Genomic DNA, 11,656 nt, shown 5'->3' with positions numbered 1-11,656 from the left:
CAAATAAACACATCATGTGTTTTATGTACTAAATTAAATATTATCAAAATGGATAAAAATGAATTCGATTACTCAATTAAAACAAGGTTTGTAATATATTATACTATATAGGGGAAATGGTGTTATAATGTCAAACGAAATGGGAGGTTTAAGTGATTAATTAGCCTAAGCAATCAAAGTAGATAAGCCTTCAAGTGGTATTCAATTTATTTATTTTTTTTTTTGCAACTTTAGCCGTGGCTTATTTAGGTTAATCTATGGAGGGTCATCATTGAAATAGTCATTTTTTTTTAGCTTAGTCCAAAACAATATATAAATGTATATGGTGGATCGTTCAAGAGATTTACTTAACTTAGGGAATAAAATAGTGAGACTTCAAAAGAACATTCACACTTTGATTCGTGAGCAACTTTATAAGAATATTGTAAAAGGAAGAAATGATGTCTGCCCGTACACTTTTCGAAAATAACGGAAATATAGTCCAGTATCGCAAAGATAATAATGACTTACCGGAGATCTCTGCAGAAACGGATACGGAAACCTTATATTCATATTAGATATCTATTCCTTGATTGGTGAAATAGTATCTTTTCCTCGAAAAATATATTTATTATATTAAAGATTGTCGATATGTAAATGTACTATGTATATGGTGGATGGTTCAAGAGAGTTACTTAACTTAGGAATAGAATAACGAGATTTCAAAAGAACATTCAGACTTTGATTCGTGAACAACTTCATGAGAATATTGTAAAAGGAGGAAATGACGATTGTCCGTACACTTTTCGGAAATGACGGAATATAGTCCAGTGTCGCGAAGTTCATAATGACTTACGATCTGCAGATCTCTGCGGAAACAGATACGAAAACCTAATGATCATATTAGATACCTTTTCCTTGATTGGTGAAATAGTATCTTTTCCTCAAAAGCATATTTATTGCGAATGAACAAGATATTAAAAAATGTCGATATGTAAAATCAGAATTATTAATATAACAACAACTACTTAGTGAAATCCCACAAGTGGGATTTGGGAAGAGTAGTGTGTATGTACATCTTATCATACCCTGTGCAGGTAGAGAGATTGTTTTCGATAAACCTTCGGCTCAAGGCAAGCATAAAATCAGAATTATTAATACGACTAATAAATTTCTCTTTGCTCCTCCCTACTCTTCCCCACCCTTAACTAGTAATGAACCAATTACCTGCGTAATCACGAGAACATTGTGAAAGTTGGAAAATGACGTCTGCCTGTACACTCTCCTTAAATAACAGAAATATAGTTTAGTATCGCAAGACTTGCGATCTGGAGATCTCTGCAGAAATTGATACGAAAACCTATGATCATGTTAGATACCTATTCCTTAATTAGTGAAATAATATATTTTCCTCAAAAAACCACATTTATTGCGAATGAACAAGATATTAAAAATTGTCGATAAGTAAAATCAAAATTATTAATACGACCAATAAATTTCTCTTTTCTTCTCCCTACTCTTCCCCCATCCTTAACCTTTAAGGAACCAAATTACATGCGTAATTACTGAACACTGAATTATATTCGACTTTTCCCCCCCCTTCTTTTTCTATAGTCGGTTTCAAGAAGAGACAATGTTATACAAAGATCAGATTCTGTGTAGTTCTCGCAAGTATGATGCATCACTGCACATCATGTAGCTTTAGGCGTGTCTGAAAAGCCAACTTCTCTCTCTATTTCTGCACCTAATTTGTCTGAAAGGATGAATGAATTAATGGTATGTTTGGTATGACGGAAAATAACTTTCAGTATAAGAAGATGGTATGTTTTTCTGCACGAAATTTTCAAGAAAAACAATTTTCACCAAAATTTGGGGAAAATAATAATCTCTTATTTTGGACGAAGTCATTTTCCTTACAAACATCTTAACTTCTTAATTTCATATTATTATTTAAATACACTTAAACATTATTGTCAATCTTTAATACTCAGTAATTTGATCAAAATTTCTAATATTATTATCAATTCTTAATAAATATTTTGTATGTGTCCATGTGTTTGATGAAAGAATTGCAAATTTAGACACTCATCAATTGTGTGCTACCTCCATTGTATATTTAGGTTAATTAGATGAGTCTGAATTGTTTGCACCAACTTTCCATTATAGGAACACTTTTGCAAACGTCCTCGAACTTGGATTGATCATCTATATATAGAATATATGTCATCGTATGCTCCTGCATGCATAGTAAAGCCAAAACATTAGAACAAAAATCTTTCTTCAACTTAAAGATAATAATGCAGATATATTTGAAGTATATATATTTCAATCACATTTTTTTTTAACGGGAAAATATTCCGTGAGAGGTTTTGCGCGCGCTCAGGGCAAGGTATATATGCTTCCAGATATGGAACACAGAGGATCTATGCGCGAGCCTAGGGCAAGGTATATATGCTTCCGGATATAGAACACGAAGGATCTATGCGTGAGCCCAGGAAGACTCAGAACGCACGCATGGTGTCGTGACACCCTGAAGTTGCTGAAAACTTTAGGCATGCGCGCAAATAAGGCTAGGCCTTGAAAGCGCGCATGGCTACTGTCCTAATATGCGATTTGGCTCATTTTTTTCATCTTTCAACCCTAGGGCATGAAACCAAAAGTTCCTTTTGGACACTCCAATCGTTGAGGTTTTATGGGTATGTTGTAGTCAATTTCACCATATTAACATTGGTATTAACATGGGATCACGTTGGAAATTAATAGATTCTTCTCCAAAATTTCACGATTTGTCAAGAACTCTGAATTGGAGATTTTCAAGATTTGATTCTATTAAAGTAATTTAACCTACTCTATTACATATATTCATGAATGTTTATAACATTTATGGTGCTATTAAAATGAGTTAGTGGTTGAGGGTTGAACTTGATAAACCCTAGTTCTCCATTAAAGAAGTTAGTTAAAGGAATTGGTGTCACAACCCAAATTCGCATCTGTCATGATGACGCCTATCGTAATACTAGGCAAGCCGACAACCCCAATAAAACACGAAATTCCTTAAATTTGGAAACATAATAAAATAAGTTTAAGAGAAAAATCCCAAAATACTGATACCACATTCCCCAAGGACATGTAGTACAAATCATGAGCTTCTATGATTTAGAATTTTCAAAGTTGGTATGAAATAAAATACATCATATGTTTGAAATATATATGAACAAATTAATAATTCTAAAGCTACCAAGAACAAGACGCAGCTGTGACTGGATCACTGGTACATCTTCAATGGCAGCTCCCGCCATACACATCAACATCAATATCCAAAATCTGTATGCAAGGTGCAGAAGTATAGTATGAGTACAACCGACCCTATATACTCAATAAGTAACAAACCTAACCTTAGGTTAAAAGTAGTGACGAGCTTGGGCAAAGGTCAAAATCCAACACCGACAATCAAGAAACAACTCAGAACAAAATAAATAAACAATGCAAGTAATATCTCAAAATATGATACTCCGCTCGTTCACAATTTCCGGAAAAATAAGTATGCCTTTTTCAAATACAATAGTAAAACCCAAATCATTCACCGAAATCACCAAAAATATGAGTAAATTTGAAAACTGTGATTTTTTCTAAAAACTTTCTTTCACAATAAGAAATTGCATTATCGGATGGCAGGAGGAAAGTACATCTCTATGCCTACATTTCAATGTGTATGCCAATGCAATGCAACATAGTGATAAAATCATATGCACACTCCTTAAGTATTAATTCACTCAGTCCTCCCATTCACTTAATCCTCACAATCACTCATGCTTCACAGCCACTCAGTCCTCACAGTTACTCATGCCTCACAGTCACTCAATTCTCCCAAATTACTAGTGCACTCGCACTTGTACTCAGTAGGTACCTGCGCTCACTGTGAGTGTGCAGACTCCGGAGGGGCGGATCCAGCCCAAGCGCTATAATAAGTCAATCATGGCATGAATCAATAAAGATGTTACAGCGTGCAGCCCGATCCCATAAATATCCACACAATCAGGCCCTCGACCTCACTCAGTCATCAATCTCTCTAGTCTCTCAGGCTCAAAATGTCATGAAAATCAGCCCAAAAATGATGATATAATGTGTCAATGAATGGTAACAGAGACTGAGATACGATATGAAATGAATGAATATGACTGAGTATGAAATTATAATTTAAACATATAACTCAACAACAGAAATGACCTTAGTGGGCCCCAATAATACCAGCATATGCCTAAACATGATTTTCAATATGAGTCATAACTCAGTTTCTCTAAGACATGGAAAATACATGGAAAATAACAAATAACTAGCTAAAAACACAACACAAAATTATGCTCGCTTGTCGAATATAGTATAGAAAATATCGTATCCACATAGATTGAATTTAAACAGTGTTTTCGTAGCTTCTAGTTTTAATTGCTATCCAAGATGATCAACAATTTAAAGTTGTGTGATTTAAAACTAAAATTTACTAAAAGTCTAAACTATTGGCTAATGACAATCGCAACAAGAGTAAGCAAGAAGATATCAAATGGAGAAAATAGGGATTGATTGGATAGGTGTAAGATACTTGTTTGGGAATTAACTCTAGTTACTTCACTTCTATGGTTCAAGTGAGTCTCTCGAATTCACTCTATTATGTTCAAATATTCAGTAGAAACTTCTCTCTCGATTAAGTCTCAACCTTACAATATGAACTAAGTTAAGCTTGGTGAATATATGCAAGAATTCATATTGGATTGATCCTTAGGAGAACCTCTTTCTATTATCCTCCTAACTAGGTCTAAACATTAATTCAACTAGCCTCTTTCGATTACTAACGAGAATCAATGAATTCAACCAATAAGATAATGCAGAATATAAAAAATTATGCCTCTTTCGACTACATAAATAAGTGAATATATATGTAACAATAAAAATACCCAAAACAATTCAATATATAAAACTAGAGTTAATATCCACAAACAATTCTCAAAACACCAAATCCATCTCCCTAAGGAAGAATTACTCCATGGATATGGAGAAATTCATCACAATAAAGTTTAAGTCAAAGAAAAACATAAAACATCCAAACCCTTGTCTTGAGTGACGATGAATGGTGAAATCCTTGTGCTCTTGCTTCTCCCTCTTCTCCTTAGCTTCCTTAGGTTTAAATTATGTCAAAAGTCCTTAAAATACCGTTTTTTCATGTATATATACCAAGTAGGTTCGGGCTCAAATAAATACACCTTATCCTACGCGAGAAATGACACTTTTTCAGAGTTGGACGTGCGTGGCCGCGCACCTGGAAGTGTGCCCGCCCACTTGGCCGCGCACTTTTCACACTGTTCTGTCCCATATGCGCGGTCAGTGCGCGGCCGCGCACTTGCTGCTCACTTTTCACACTTTTATGTTGGGAATTTGAAATGACGTAAAACATGAAACCTGTAGCTCTTTGAATTATATTTCCAACAATATATTGTAGAGCCCAAACGGAGTTCCGAGCCAAAAGTTATGTTCATTTAACTAGACACTGCGCAATATGCCTGCTCGATTCTTCGTTCGTTCTTAACTATCATCTGTTGATCCCCGAACACGATCCCGGATTAATTACTTGGGCTTTAACTCAGACTTCAAAACTCTAAATCACTTGAATGCATTCCATAATATCTACATAGCTCGGAATCACTCCTACAAGGCATAAACCACATAATTAGTGCAAAACACTAGCGATTAAAGCTCAAACTCAACTAAAGTGCATTAAATTGGAATGTAAAAATCGACTAAAACATGAGCTTATAGCCTACCATCAACACCCCATACTTAAACCATTGCTCATCCTCGAGCAATCAAACCACACTTTATATAGACACAACTTTACTAAGCAATTCTCCTACCTCATCACACCAAGAATATTTAAAATAGACTAAGCACAATAGTGTAACATCTTCACCTCAAGATTTGACTCACAAGTACCGCGCATTATTCACAACTCATTCACTTACTCTAACATAGAGGTCAACGGCATTACCTTCCCTTCATGAATCAAGTTCCCTCACACAACAAAAGAGAGTAGTTCCACAAACAATAAAATTCAAGAACAATTAGGAACTCAAGATAGAAAGAATTCACTCACTCTCAGAAACGACATTCATGTGCCATAAAAGATGCATCATAGTCTTGCCCATAGTGTACTACTCTACTAATTGAGCTCATTCAGTCAAGGATCAAGTAGGACTTTTAACTGGTTGTAATGTAGGCTGCGGGACGGGTATGATACATTTAGATATAAGAGTGACTACACCTCCCTAAGCACTTTAATACATATACTTTAACATTTAAAACCCCACACTTATGTTAGACAAATACTCCACCTTCACATCAATATACATTAACTCCCAACTTCTTTAAGCACAAATACATCAAGAGTTACCACTTATCAAAGATCATTTTTCACAATCATACAACTACATAAATTTTTACTTTTTCTTTTTCAATTCAAGTGGCTCTTATATATTTTTTTTTAAAAAGTCCACCTTTCTCCTTATTTCATTACTTTCACTCAAAAGCCAAACTAACCACCCCACATTTCAACTTTTATAAAGTTCATATAATTTCAAGTGCTCACAAGAGGTAAATGGTTCAAATAGATTGTCAATTCAAACAATTGGGTAAGACTTGTAATGTGGTTGCCAAAGAAACATGATTACATGCTCAAAGGGGTTAACTAAGATACATAACAATTAAGTGGGTAATAGAATATAACTGACTCAACAAAAAAATGCCTAAATCACTTCCAAGACTGAACAAAACTACTATTTCTCTTTGCAAACATACATGGAAAGTTCTAGACATCAAATGCAATGCACAAAATACACAAACCTCACACACATGGCACATAACTCACTCAAGATTGGATTCATCAAGACACTCTAGTCAAAGCAGTTAAGCAAAGTTAAGATCATATAATTTAAGGTACTTATACAAGAGTAAAAACCTGAGCCTAAGCGTCACACTAAAGAACTCACTATTCTCAAGGCATAACAAAGTCAAGAGATATTGTTTTCATTTCAAACCATAGCACAAGGTTTCCTACTTCTAACAAAAATAAAAACTAACTACACCCGGTTCAAACAAAATCCTTGGAAATGAACCGCGGCACAAAGAAAAACCAAGGGAGAATTATTACACTAACTACCAAAAGAAAATCTTTTTGTATTTTTCTTTCGACTTTAATCCCTCAAGAAACCCGTCGAATGATATCCATCGTCGGGAAAAATAAAATTTTTTAATTTTTTTCAATTTTTTCAATTTTTTCTATCTCTAACTACTAAAATTAACAAGCGCTAAAATACATATACATTCAACATACAAATATCCCCCTACCCCACACTTTAAGTTGTGGTATGTCCCATGACACACAATTAAAAAGCATAAGGTAAAGGAAACTTCCCTGAATTTTCTTCTTTTTCGAGAACTTATGAACTCCACCCCTAATTCTGAGTTCATTCCTCGTTTTCGCTCCTTGGGATTCTTTATGGAGCTCATTAAACTCAATTCTTTTGAGGATACCTGCAAGACCCGCTCTTTTCTTTCTTTCTTGTCATTATCTTGAGCGGTGAATTGCTCATTCAGGATCATCCTTAACTTGTTTCTGCATTCTTTTACAGGATCAATCCATACATATTCATGTAAATCCCCAAAAATAAAATTCACATGATCAAGTTTAGAATAAGAAAACAAGGAAGAAAGGTTAAATGAATATTCTTCTGGTATGTCCAAGACCATTCGTTTCTCATTCTCTTCTATTAAAGGATGCAAATGTGGAAAGGTGGATGGAGGTTTGAACTGTTCTTCCGTTGCTTAACACTCAACCAGGACCTTATTCTCGATCATCTCAGTTGAATCAAACTCTTGTTGTACCGTGGAAATCTCCCTATGTAGACGCTCATCCTCTTAAGTAGGCTCATTCTCGCAGGTTATCTCCTCCATATATTCCCCATTACAACGCAATGAGCTTTCTGAAAGTGTACTTATTATTTAACTCACTTTCATTATTAGGTTGTTAATGGCTTCATCATCTTGTGTAAATCTCTCTACCGGCTTATTTATGAACTTATACATAAGCTCTTCCAAACTATCATTCTCCCCTTGAGGTGGTTGTCTCACTTTGCTTTCACTATAATAAGGGTATTCATCCCAACCAGAGTCAAGATTGTGCCCATATGAATTCTCATACCTGTACGAACTAAAAGAAGAGTGAGATTGTTCAAAATACGAACCATATGAAGAATAAATAACTGTTTGACAGTCAACCCTTAGATGATTTCTACCGTATTTAAAACACATAGCAGACCGCTGATAATATTCAGCTTCTAACTCATCAACCATTTTGTTAGGCTGGTTGTACTCTATCTTCACACCATTTAGAGTTCAATATCTACAGTATCTTCTCCAACTTTTTAGGTACTACAAAAAAAATCTTGAAAAGAAGTAAACTAATAACGAAAATAAAATAGAAAGGGAAAAAGAAAAAAAATAAAATAAAAAAATAAAACCTAATTTCTGAATTAGCACCATAAAACCTATCCGCTACAGTGGAGAGAGAAGCTCTGGAGAAACTTTGAGCGACCAAAGAATTTGAGCTTCAATGGCCGCTATGGCCGGCGGCCAGCCTACTGTTCCGACTGGTGTGCCTCCCCTTTCCATCGCCACAACCCATAATACAACAAACACCAATACCTAGCCATTAGATTACAGCCATACACTAAAACCAAAAGCATTAAATAGTTCCATGCACGCGACGTCCTCAAGCTCAAAAACTGTCGAGCCAATCCCCATAAAATCTGTTACGTATCTTCATGGATAGCCATTAATCAAGTGGACAGAAGCAGAAGTTGAAAGAATGAACATCATCGAGGGATTACAATATGTAGTGCTGGAAACATTTTCCTATGGTTGGCCAGACTTGCAAGAGATACATCGAATCCTTCCTGCTCAATGTGGAATACAAGGTGAATGTAATATTGGTTTGCTTAGGGATCATCATTTTTTAATCATATTAACATTGCTTGAGGATTATGCTAATCTTACTTCTAAAGGTGCGTACAATTTGAAAGCTAAGGATGGTTATGAATATCAAATGCATCCTTTAATCTATGATACTAAGTTTAAACTTGGTGAAGAAACTCCTAAAGTAATGGCACGGATCTCCTTTCCAAATTTGTTACCTATATTCTTTGTCAAGGAGTGCTTATTTTCTTTAGCATCAGCTGTGGGCACACCGTTACATTTAGATATGGCTACTGTTAATAAGACTAGGCCAGGTTGTGCAAGGGTTAAAGTCCAGGTGGATCTGCTAGATGAGTTGCCCAAAAGAGTTAGAATGGATATCGAAGATGAAGCTACTGGCAGTGTTCGAACTGAATGGGTGAAAGTTCAGTATGACTATATTCCTAAGTACTGCAAGGAGTGCAAGCTACAAGGTCATAATGAGGAAACATGTTGGAGATTGCATCCAAAATTATTTGTGGAGAATGATAAAGAGAAGCAAAATACTATTGCCAAGGGAGATGCTAACAATAATACAAAGGCTCCAATTACGATCCTACCTAGTGGAAAAGTGGTTGGGAATATTAGAGAACAGTGAAAAGAAGTTAAGGATAATCGTGTGAATAATGGTGCAAAGCAGGTTGCCGTGCAAGGTCAAATTGGAAAAGAAATTGTTCCAGTTGGTTCTGGTAATGTTCAACAAGATCAAGGTACTTCAGGGAAAGAGATTGTTCGAGCTGGTGCTGTTATTGCTCAACAAATTCAAACTTTCAATAAGTTTGCTGCACTGGAGAATGATGAAGGTGAGACAGATGATAATAACCAGCTAGCTTTAGTGAACACCAACAATCCTTAGAAAAATCCAAATCCTACTCCTAAAGAAATTGAGAGAAGATCAAACCCTGCAACACCTATGTTTACTCCTAGTTCACCTAGGATTATGGCAGTTAAGGAGGTTAGTAATATAAAAGAAGGCAACCAGAATAAGGAGAAGGAACCAAAAATAATGAAAGAAACCACAACTCAATGGGTGAATCGAGCTTTTATAGGCAACAAAGTCATTATGAATCAGTCATACCAAGAAATATCATCACAATCACTTAATACATATGTCATTGTTGAGCAGGAATAATTGAAGGAAAAAAAATTAATTTTTCAGATGGAAGAATTTGGTGTGATCAGATGGAGGATGACTCACATGAAGGAGATCTATTTGAAGGATGTGAAGATGAAGATAATGCCACATTTGATGCTCATGATGAGACAGAAGGAGAAGAAATCAATGTTAATGGAAAAAATAACAAAGATGTTGTGCAAACAGGTGATAAGGAGCCAAAAAGGACTGATGCTTCAGCTAAGTTTGTAGGTTCAAGTACCAAAGTTTAGAACCCAACCAATAGTCCTATTCCTAATAACTCTGCTATACATAAAACACCTGTTACTGAACCTATTGATCCTGGAGATACTGGTGGAGGTGAGAAGCAGAAAATTGCGGATAAGTTGAACAGAAATCCAGATCAGGGGAATTTGGAATTGAAAGGGAATGCTGAAGTCAGTGCAAAGAGCCCAGGTGTTATTGAACAGATGATCAAGGATAATGCAGCCAAAATTTTGATTCCTAAGCCAACAAAGAATCAGATTGTAGCAGCTGAGCAGCAGAAGAAAATGGAGGACAACACTGGAGGTAAGGGAAGAGATTTGGATGTAGAATCAACATCTCAAAATTTCATGAATATTGCTAGGCAAGGGGACTTATCTCCTAAACATATAGAAAAAGGTAAATCAGTTGGTCGAGGTAGAAAAAAGCAAGTGAAGGAAATTCCTAATGTATAACCAGCTGGGGTCCAAATAAGGAGGATTGTATCTAAATCCGTTATTTAGAAATGAATGCTCTTATTTGGAATATTCAGTGAATATGAAAAGAGCTTTTGAAAGGCTTATCACAATGAATAAACAACATCATTTCCAATTTATTGAGATTATGGAACCAATGCAACAGTCAAAGAAGATAGAGAGATACAGAAGGCTGATTGGATTTGCACAGGAAATTGTGAACACTTCAAATAAAATCCGGGCTTTCATTGATGGGAGATTTGATGTAACAGTGATGGTAGATATGGTACAACATCTAACATTGAAGCTTTATGATACTGAGGAGCACAAAGAATTCATTCTCACCCTTGTCTATGCCAAGTGTGATCATATTGAGAGAATTAAATTATGGGCTTCCTTATAATATCTAGCTCGAGATATGAATATACCTTGGTTGGTAGGGGGATTTCAATGTGATTTGGGATGAAGAAGAGAAATTTGGAAGGCTGCCAGTTTTCCTAAATGAGGTTGATGACTTCAGGCATTGTATGAACACTTGCAATCTGACAGATCTTGGCTTCAAAGGGAGTATATACACCTGGTGGAATGGACGGGCAGAAGAAAATTGCATTTTCAAAAGAATAGATAGAGTATTTGCTAATATGGAATTGCAACAGTTATGTCCAAGTTTGGAGATCACTCACTTATCCAGATTGGGTCTGATCATTGTCCATTATTGATCACATATAATCCAAATACTGTCCAAATTAAGAAGTGTTTTAGATTTTTGAATTTATGGACAAAACAT

This window comes from Nicotiana tabacum, chromosome 14 (genome assembly GCF_000715075.1).
Source record: "Nicotiana tabacum cultivar K326 chromosome 14, ASM71507v2, whole genome shotgun sequence".
Classification (NCBI taxonomy): Eukaryota; Viridiplantae; Streptophyta; class Magnoliopsida; order Solanales; family Solanaceae; genus Nicotiana; species Nicotiana tabacum.
This window is presented reverse-complemented; position numbering follows the sequence as displayed.